Here is a 10495-nt window from a genome sequence, read left to right as displayed (position 1 = left end):
CTATTATGTTAGATCCACTATGGACTGGACTATCACTAGTATGCTAGATCCACTATGGACTGGACTCTCACACTTTTATGTTAGATCCACTATGGACTGGACTTTCACACTATTATGTTAGATCCACTATGGACTGGACTCTCACATTATTATGTTAGATCCACTATGAACTGGACTATCACTATTATGTTAGATCCACTATGGACTGGACTCTCACTATTATGTTAGATCCACTATGGACTGGACTTTCACGCTATTATATATTTGTCATAGTCATTCAATTTGACATCCCACTGGGTTATGAATTTTTCTTTGTCACAAATCCCGGGTCTCCCATAACGACCAAACTAGTAAGAGTGAAGGACCTGCCAGACCTGTTTTTGTTATTATTTCTTAACCGTTGCGGATCCACCAGCCACGGCTGCCTGGCTCCCCCCGTCTTCGTGGAAGAGAGCAAAGGCAGATAAGATGTGACAGGATGATAACAACACACTGCCTGGGAAGCCAGGCGGGTTCTTCACTGCTCGGTATGGAAGACCGGAGCTCACCGGAGATAGTCGGAAGGAGGTGGGTTTGGTCCACTGCCTGCAGTGACCTTTTGCAAATAGATTGTTGCAAACTTCAATGCTTCCTCACCGAGTTTTCTTTTTAATTTGCAAATTATTAATAAGCGCGCGCGCGTAAACATGGAGGCGAAACCCGGTTGCTAACAATCTGTGCGTTTCCAGCCGGATGATTTCACACCGAAAGGTCAAACCTGACAATGATTTGAAACCCTTTTAGCGCAGTGTCGGCCACGCATTACATCACACTACCCAGCAAGCTTGACGTGTGCATACATTTATTCTGAAGGAATGAATATTTCATAGTTTATGGGCACCCTCGACAACATGCAGTGTGTTTGTGCACTACTACTGGCAGCAATGTAAGCATACGTAGTCCCAAATGTCGCTTGCCGTCGTCGTGCGGGTTCAATGGACCACCCAGGAAGGACATGCTTTTGAGCAGGTTTGACTCCTTTATTTTGCAAGAAACCTTGTCTGCGGTCGGGTCGCTTTTCAGCTCCTTCCTCCACTGCTCGTTACCGGTCTGCTTTTCAGCTGCCGTCTTGGTCGTAGTAGAGTAGTGGAACCTTTATTCAACCAGATAAGAAACCCATTGAGATCAAGATCTCTTTCACAAGGGTGACCTGGCCAAGAGGTCAACAGCACTTGTCACAGAGCAGTTTCAAAAAAGTAATACATTAAGACATACATTTTAAAATACATAAAAGAGAACTGTAAAACAATAAAGATTTACACCTTTTAAAAACACAGGCACTGTGCAAAAGTCGTCGTGTTGCTCTCGCTTCTCATCCGCTGCAGACTCTCCTCCTTCCTCCATCTCTCCTCCTTTTCCCCTTTTATACATCATGAGGAGATTGTTTAATCGTTTCCCGGTGTGTGAGCCACGCACCTGAATTAGATTGCGGCGGCGGCGCTAACCGGCACGCCCCGCCTCTCCTCTTAGCCGCATCCTCCACCTCCTTGCCGCCATCTTGGGCAAGGCTGCAGCGTACTCTGCCCCGCCGTCGGCCCGTTGGCTCCGCCTCTCCACAGTGCTGGAAATGTTCATTCCCAATAACAGGGCGTTAATTAGTCGGGTTTAAGCACCGAACTATCCATTAAACAGAACAAGAAGCAAGGAATCAGGCAGAGACAGAGTTCAATTTTGCTCATGAGGAGAACGCATGGAGCTGCACGCTCAGTTACAGTCTCCCGCTACGCTCTGAGGAACAGCCCACGCGCTCCCCCATTTATTCAGTTTAGGAGTTACCTAGTCACATCGCTGAGGCTGCTTCTAAAGGGAGGGGTCACACATCATCCAAGCAGCTCAGTAGGCACAATATCGTGATTATTCAGAACAGAACGATGTGATTGCGCCTGTCTCTGCCCGCTGTTGATATGACTTATCGTCGTTGAGGTGCCGGTTCGCCCTTTGGCTGTTAGCAAGCCGAAAAACAGAAAACATCTGCGGCGAGGCCACTCCTCGCATGCCGTGGAAGATAACAAGGTGTGTCCCCTTTTGCAGAGAAAAAAAGCACAGCTTGAGCACAATAGATGATAACCACAGCAACGGCCTTTAAGCATAAGAGTTGTGTTTGTGCACTACTACAGGCAGAAATGTAAGCATACGTCGTCCAAAATGTTGTAGAAATGTTCATTTACCGTAATAGGGCGCTAATTGGAAGCGGGCGTTGATTTGAGGGATGCTTTTTGTCAGGATTAAGCACTTAACTATTTATTAAACAGAACAAGAAGCAAGGAATCAGGCAGAGTTAAATTTTGCTCATCGGACACCTCCATAAAGTGGGGTGTTCGTTGTGCAGACACCTCCATAAAGTGGGGTGACAATTATGCAAACATCTCCATAAAGTGGGGTGTTCGTTGTGCAGACACCTCCATAAAGTGGGGTGTCAGTTTTGCGGACATCTCCATAAAGTTGGGTGTCAGTTGTGCAGACACCTCCATAAAGTTGGGTGTCAGTTGTGCAGACACCTCCATAAAGTGGGGTGTCAGTTATGCAGACATTTCCATAAAGTTGGGTGTCAGTTGTGCAGACACCTCCATAAAGTGGGGTGTCAGTTGTGCAGACACCTCCATAAAGTGGGGTGTCCGTTGTGGAGAAACCTCCTTAAAGTGGGGTGTCCTTTTTGCAGACACCTCCATAAAGTGGGGTGTCAGTTGTGCAGACACCTCCATAAAGTGGGGTGTCCGTTGTGGAGAAACCTCCTTAAAGTGGGGTGTCCTTTTTGCAGACACCTCCATAAAGTTGGGTGTCAGTTGTGCAGACACCTCCATAAAGTGGGGTGTCCATTGTGGAGAGACCTCCTTAAAGTGGGGTGTCCTTTGTGCAGACCCATCCATAAAGTGGGGTGTCCATTGTGTACACATCTCCATAAAGTGGGGTGTCCGTTGTGTACACACATCCATAAAGAGGGGTGTCAATTGTGTACACACCTCCATAAAGTGGAGTGTCCGTTGTGCACACACACCCGTAAAGTGGGGTGTCAATTGTGCAGACCCATCCATAAAGTGGGGTGTTTGCTATGGAGACACTTCCATAAAGTGGAGTGTCCATTGTGTACACACCTCCATAAAGTGGGGTGTTAATTGTTTAGTCGCCTCCATAAAGTGGGGTGTTTGCTGTGCAGACACTTCCATAAAGTGGGGTGTCCATTGTGTACACACTTCCATAAAGTGGGGTGTCCATTGTGTACACACTTCCAAAAAATGGGGTGTTTGATGTGCAGAAACTTCCATAAAGTGGGGTGTCCTTTATGTACACACCTCCATAAAGTGGGGTGTCCGTTGTGTACACACCTCCATAAAGTGGGGTGTTTGCTGTGCAGACACCTCCACAAAGTAAAGTGTTTGCTGGGCAGACACCTCCATAAAGTGGGGGTTTTGCTGTGCAAACACCTCCATAAAAGTGGGGTGTTTTCCGTGCAAACACCTCCATAAAAGTGAGGTGTTTGCTGTGCATACACCTCCATAAAGTAAAGTGTTTGCTGGGAAGACACATTCATAAAGTGGGGTGTTTGCTATGTAGACTCCTCCATAAAGTGGGGTGTTTGCGGTGCAGACACTTCCATAGAGCTGGGTGTCCATTGTGTACACACCTCCATAAAGTGGGGTGTTTGCTGTGCAGACACTTCCATAAAGTGGGGTGTCCATTGTGCACACACTTCCATAAAATGGGGTGTTTGATGTGCAGAAACTTCCATAAGGTGGGGTGTCCTTTGTATACACACCTCCATAAAGTGGGGTGTCCGTTGTGTACACACCTCCATAAAGTGGGGTGTTTGCTGTGCAGACACTTCCATAAAGTGGGGTGTCCATTGTGCACACACTTCCATAAAATGGGGTGTTTGATGTGCAGAAACTTCCATAAGGTGGGGTGTCCTTTGTATACACACCTCCATAAAGTGGGGTGTCCGTTGTGTACACACCTCCATAAAGTGGGGTGTTTGCTGTGCAGACACTTCCATAAAGTAAAGTGTTTGCTGGGCAGACACCTTCATAAAGTGGGGTGTTTTCTGTGCAAACACCACCATAAAAGTGGGGTGTTTTCCGTGCAGACACCACCATAAAGTGAGGTGTTTGCTGTGTAGACTCCTCCATAAAGTGGGGTGTCCATTGTGTACACACCTCCATAAAGTGGGGTGTTTGCTGTGCAGACACTTACATAAAGTGGGGTGTCCATTGCGTACACACTTCCATAAAATGGGGTGTTTGATGTGCAGAAACTTCTATAAAGTGGGGTGTCCTTTGTGTACACACCACCATAAAGTGGGGTGTTTGCTGTGCAGACACCTCCACAAAGTAAAGTTGTTTGCTGGGCAGACACCTCCATAATGTGGGGTGTTTGCTGTGCAAACACCTCCATAAAAGTGGGGTGTTTTCCGTGCAAACAACTCCATAAAAGTGAGGTGTTTCCCGTGCAGACACCTCCATAAAGTAAGGTGTTTGCTGTGCATACACCTCCATAAAGTAAAGTGTTTCCTGGGCAGACACCTTCATAAAGTGGGGTGTTTACTGTGCAAACACCACCATAAAAGTGGGGTGTTTTCCGTGCAGACACCACCATAAAGTGGGGTGTTTGCTGTGTAGACTCCTCCATAAAGTGGGGTGTTTGCTGTGCAGGCAACTCCATAAAGTGGGGTGTTTGCTGTGCAGACACCTCCATAAAGGGTGGTGTTTGCCGTGCAGACACCTCCATAAAGTATGGTGTTTGCCGTACAGACACCTCCATAAAGTGTGGTGTTTGCTGTGCAGGCACCTCCACAAAGTGGGGTGTTTTCCGTGCAAACACCTCCATAAAAGTGAGGTGTTTCCCGTGCAGACACCTCCATAAAGTGAGGTGTTTGCTGTGCATACACCTCCATAAAGTAAAGTGTTTCCTGGGCAGACACCTTCATAAAGTGGGGTGTTTTCTGTGCAAACACCACCATAAAAGTGGGGTGTTTTCCGTACAGACACCACCATAAAGTGGGGTGTTTGCTGTGTAGACTCCTCCATAAAGTGGGGTGTTTGCTGTGCAGGCAACTCCATAAAGTGTGGTGTTTGTCGTGCAGACGCCTCCATAAAGTATGGTGTTTGCCGTACAGACACCTCCATAAAGTGTGGTGTTTGCTGTGCAGGCACCTCCATAAAGTGTGGTGTTTGCCGTACAGACACCTCCATAAAGTGTGGTGTTTGCCGTGCAGACACCTCCATACTGCAATAAGGTGACTGAGTCTCTATGGAAGCTCCTAGGCTGTGATGCTTTTATCTTCTAGATCAAATGCATTTGTTGTGTTTGTTTCTTGGGAGTTTGCAGGGCTGTAACTTAACTTAACTTGACTTAACTTAACTGAACTTAACTTGACTTAACTTAACTTAACTGAACTTAACTTGACTTAACTTAACTGAACTTAACTTGACTTAACTTAGTTCCTCCCACTGATAAATCCCTGTCTGCTCTGCTGCTATCTGATTATCTGGAGCGTACAGCCGAGCAGGATTCATTTCACCGCTGTCTCTCCTCCTTCCTTGTTTCCCCTTCACAACAATGCAAGAACAACAGCAAGCAAGCGCTTTCATGCTCCACTGATGTTTTGCTCGTTATACACACGCTCGCCAGCCATGGTTCTGATGAGCGCTGCCATCTGCATGCCAGTTAGAATTGGATCGTCATTATTTTCTTTTTTAGGTAAGAATAGTTGCTTTTGCACAATTTTTGCAGAACAAAACAGCCTGATATTATGTCTCACCTTATACACACAGCGTGATAATAGTCCTAAGTTGAAGCACAGAACAATCCATCAAGCGATGTGGCTTCATAACTTACCAAAGTCCTACTAAAACATTTTGATAGATTTCTGAGCGCCGTGTGTAATGTTCTATATTTTCAATGGAACACATACAATTTTTGGTGTTTATTACTTGAGTCATATTGCCATCATATTGCAGTCGACACGTATCTCTTATGTGTGACTGCCATCTACTGGTGACACTAATCATTACATCATGTACCAAATAAAATTGCTTCAAGGTCGGTAGGCACAACCAGAATTATTATGTACATTAGGCACACCGGGTTATAAGTCCAATTTTGAGGGGGTAAAACGAATTTAAGTGTGCCTTATACTTTTGAAAATACGATATATATATATATATATATATATATATATATATATATATATATATATATATATATATATATATATATATATATATATATATATATATATATATATATATATATATATATATATACATACTATATATATATATATATATATATATACATATATATATATCCAATGCATCCCTACTCTTCCGGGCTACACCCCCGCAACCACCAAACCCCGCCCACCTCAATTGACGCACAATGTGGGGTGGCGGGTGTATCCCGGAAGAGTAGGGCTGCATTGAATTCTGGGTATTTGTTCTTTTGTGTTTATGTTGTGTTACGGTAAAGATGTTCTCCCGAAATATGTTTGCCATTCTTGTTTGATGTGGGCTCACAGTGTTTTTCCGTGGAAGCACCAGCATTGTCACTTTATTAAAGTTGGTTGATGGTAATAATTTGGAAAAACTCTGTAGAATAAAGGTGTTTTTCTGCAGAACTGTTTTTATGGTCACTTTATTAAAGGTGGTTGATCTTAATAATTTAGTAAAAATCGGTAAAATTACGATATTTTTCCGCAAAACGTTTCATGCACATTTCTGTAAATATAATGTTTTTGATCATTATTTGGTTTACAATGTTTTACTTTAATTGTATTTTTTCCGTTTGGCAGCCAGTAGATGACCGTTTTTTTTACATATTTTTTTTTTTTACAGTGCATCCAAACCCCAACTGAACCGCTTCTTCTGTGAAATCAGAATGATTCAAAGAATCGCTGGAAATTGCACTCCACCTACTTGCTCCCACGCATTTTGTGTGAGTCAGCTTGACCGGAGAGGTCCATACTTTCCTCTTATTCCCGTTATTTGGAACTATTTTCATCATTCTGCACGGAAATGATAACAATCAAGCCTAAAACCCCCACTGTGTCTATTTGTTATCATTTGTAGGTCCAAAACTGTGGAGTAAGTGCCAATGTTGTCAGAAATAAAAAAGACCCTTAAGGATTGTGATTGGTTGGAGAGAGGCTGTTCTTTCAGGAGAACACGATATCATTGCTGTCTTGAGTTGCAATCATTTCTGCAACTCTTATTTTTTTGTGATTGGAGTGATTGTAGATAAACGTTTGCACTGGATGTATCGCGGGTTTGTCTCTGTGCGATATAGAAAATGACTATATGGTGATATTGGAGTATACGTTCTCACGCGGTTGATTTTAGCTGCGGACATTACACTAGGGCAGGGGTCAGCAACCTTTTTGAAACCAAAAGCTGCTTCTTGGGTACTGATTTATGCGACGGGCTACCAGTTTGATACACACTTAAATAAATTGCCAGAAACAGCCAATTTGCTCAATTTACCTTTAATAAATAAATCTATATACATAAAAAATGGGTATTTCTATCTATCATTCCACCGTACATTTTTTTTTCCTTCTACGGAAGGTTTTTTTGTAGAGAATAAATGATTTTAAAAAACACTTAATTCATGGGTGTCAAACTCTGGCCCGCGGGCCAAATCTGGCCCGCCGTGTAATTTAATTTGGCCCTTGAGGCAATATCAATTTAGCATTAGAGCTGGCCCGCCGGTGTTATACAGCATCGGTGCCGCTGTAACACCGCATTCACCGCTAATACTCATACTTGCCAAACCTCCTAGTTTTCCCGGTAGACTCCCGAAGTTTAGTGCCCCTCCCGAAAATCTCCCGGGGCAACAATCCTCCCGAATTTCTACCGATTTCCACCTGGACAACTATATTGGAGGCGTGCATTTAAGGCACTGCCTTAAACGTTCTCTACAACCTGTCGTCACGTCCGCTTTTCCTTCATACTAACAGCGTGTCACATAATTTTTGTGGCTTTTACACACACACACACACGCACAAGTGAATGCAAGGCATACTTGGTCAACAGCCATACAGGTCACACTGAGGGTGGCCGTATAAACAACTTTAGCACTGTTACAAATATGCGCCACACTGTGAACCCACACCAGACAAGAATGACAAACACATTTCAGGTGAACATCCGCACCGTAACACAACAGAACAAATACCCAGAATCCCCTTGCAGCACTAACTCTTCCGGGAAACTTCCAGCAAACTGACCAATAATTAACGTGTTATTCATGCATTTTCTCTTGCTACTTCAAGGCTTGAATGTTTGGTTCATTTGTTATTGTTATTTTATTTTCAAATTTATTATTAGTCTGTGGAAGAAAAAAAAATATATTTACCTATTACATTTATTTATTTGCAAATATTTACATATTTGCAAAACTTGTTTCGGTCCCTATTAAAAGGTTAATTTATTCAACGGCTTTGTTCCGTTTAAAATTTTGGCCCACTCTGTATTTGAGTTTAACACCCGTGACTTAATTGAACGGTTTAAAAGAGGAGAAAACAGGGGAAAAAAATGAAAATTAAATTTTGAAACATAGTTTATCTTCAATTTCGACTCTTTAAAATTCAAAATTCAACCGAAAAAAAAGAAGAGAAAAACTTGCTAATTCGAATCTTTTTAAATTGTATTTATTTACTAGCGAACTGGTCTCGCTTTCCTCGACTTTTTTTTAATTCTAAGAGAGACAAAACTCAAATAGAATTTGAAAATCCAAGAAAATATTTTAAAGACTTGGTCTTCACTTGTTTAAATAAATTAATTTATTTTTTTACTTTGCTTCTTATAACTTTCAGAAAGACAATTTTTTGAGAAAAAATACAACCTTAAATATTATTTTAGAATTTTTGAACACTTATACCTTTTTACCTTTTAAATTCCTTCCTCTTCTTTCCTGACAATTTAAATCAATGTTCAAGTATATTAATTTTTTTGTTGTAAAGAATAATAAATACATTTTAATTTAATTCTTCATTTTAGCTTCTGTTTTTTCGACGAAGAATATTTGTGAAATATTTTTTCAAACTTATTATGATCAAAATTCAAAAAGAAATATTCTGGCAAATCTAAAACATCTGTAAAATCAAATTTAAATCTTATTTCCAATTATTTTTAATTTCTTAATTTTTACTTTTGTTCTGGAAAATCTAGAAGAAATAATGATTTGCCTTTCTTAGAAATATAGCTTGGTCCAATTTGTTATATATTCTAACAAAGTGCAGATTGGATTTTAACCTATTTAAAACATGTCATCAAAATTCTAAAATTAATCTTAGTCAGGAAAAATGACTAATGATGTTCCATAAATTATTTTTTTTATTTTTTCAAAAAGATTCGAATTAGCTAGTTTTTCTCTTTTTACTGTTGAATTTTGAACTTTAAAGAGCCGAAATTGAAGATAAACTCTGTTTCAAAATTACATTTTCATTTTTTTCCCGTTTTCTCCTCTTTTAAACCATTCAATTAAGTGTTTTTTCATCTTTTATTCTCTACAAAAAACCATCCGTAAAAGGAAAAAAAATGTACAACGGAATGACAGACAGAAATACCCATTTTTTTATATATATACATTAAATTAAGCAAATTGGCTATTTCTGGCAATTTATTTAAGTGTGTATCAAACTGGTAGCCCTTCGCATTAATCAGTACCCAAGAAGTAGCTCTTGGTTTCAAAAAGGTTGGAGAACAAGGAGTGCTTGAAACTCCGCATGTCAACATCTTCGTTCGGTACCACACCCACAAAATGCCCAAACAACCATTTCCACATCGACACCATATGAAAAAAATTGTCAATAACAGAAGGTGATAACGTCCGCATACCTACCACATAGCGAAGGACATACACTATTAGATTTCCTATTATGCAGCTCATTTTTATTTGACACTTATTGAAATATTTTGTGTGACATCATGCACAAAAGTGCACTTTATTTGTTTTTAACTGTTGTAGTGGCGTTCTGCACTTTAATTGAGTGTTGTTTTGATACATCATCTTAGTGACATCATGCACAAAAGTGCACGCATAGCTTGTTTTAAAAATGTCTCCGACAATCTTGCACGTTCTGTTTTGGAAATGACATGAATGTTTGTGCCACTGCTTAATAACTGTTTAATAAATACGCTTTTGCTAAAAGTATACATACAGCAATGTTAATATTTGCCTACATGTCCCTTGGCAAGTTTCACTGCAATACAGCGCTTTTGGTAGCCATCCACAAGCTTCTGCTTACATTTTTGACCACAAAATTGGTGCAGTTGAGCTAAATTTGTTGGTTTTCTGACATGGACTTGTTTCTTCGGCATTGTCCAAACATTTAAGTCAGGACTTTGGGAAGGCTATTCTAAAACTTTCATTCTAGCCTGATTTAGTCATTCCTTTACCACTTTTGACATCATTGTCCTGTTGGAACACCCAACTGCGCCCAAGACCCAACCTCCGGGCT

At 41.1% G+C, this 10495-nt stretch overlaps 1 long non-coding RNA gene across 2 annotated transcripts in view; it reads left to right on the top strand.

Annotated features, from left to right (window-relative positions):
• Positions 1 to 409: 409 nt before the first annotated feature.
• Positions 410 to 10495, top strand: part of LOC133561391 (uncharacterized) — a 29870-nt gene continuing 19784 nt past the window's right edge. Inside the window, exons 1-2 of one of the 2 annotated variants that reach the window (XR_009808669.1) lie at positions 410 to 567; positions 6870 to 6969. This is a non-coding gene — a long non-coding RNA (uncharacterized LOC133561391). The remainder of the gene's footprint in view (positions 568 to 6869; positions 6970 to 10495) is intronic. The other variant, XR_009808670.1, reaches the window with a different exon arrangement.

Source organism: Nerophis ophidion, linkage group LG11 (genome assembly GCF_033978795.1).
Source record: "Nerophis ophidion isolate RoL-2023_Sa linkage group LG11, RoL_Noph_v1.0, whole genome shotgun sequence".
Taxonomy (NCBI): Eukaryota; Metazoa; Chordata; class Actinopteri; order Syngnathiformes; family Syngnathidae; genus Nerophis; species Nerophis ophidion.
Note: the sequence above shows the minus strand (reverse complement) of the source record. Positions and strands in the feature narration are given on the sequence as shown.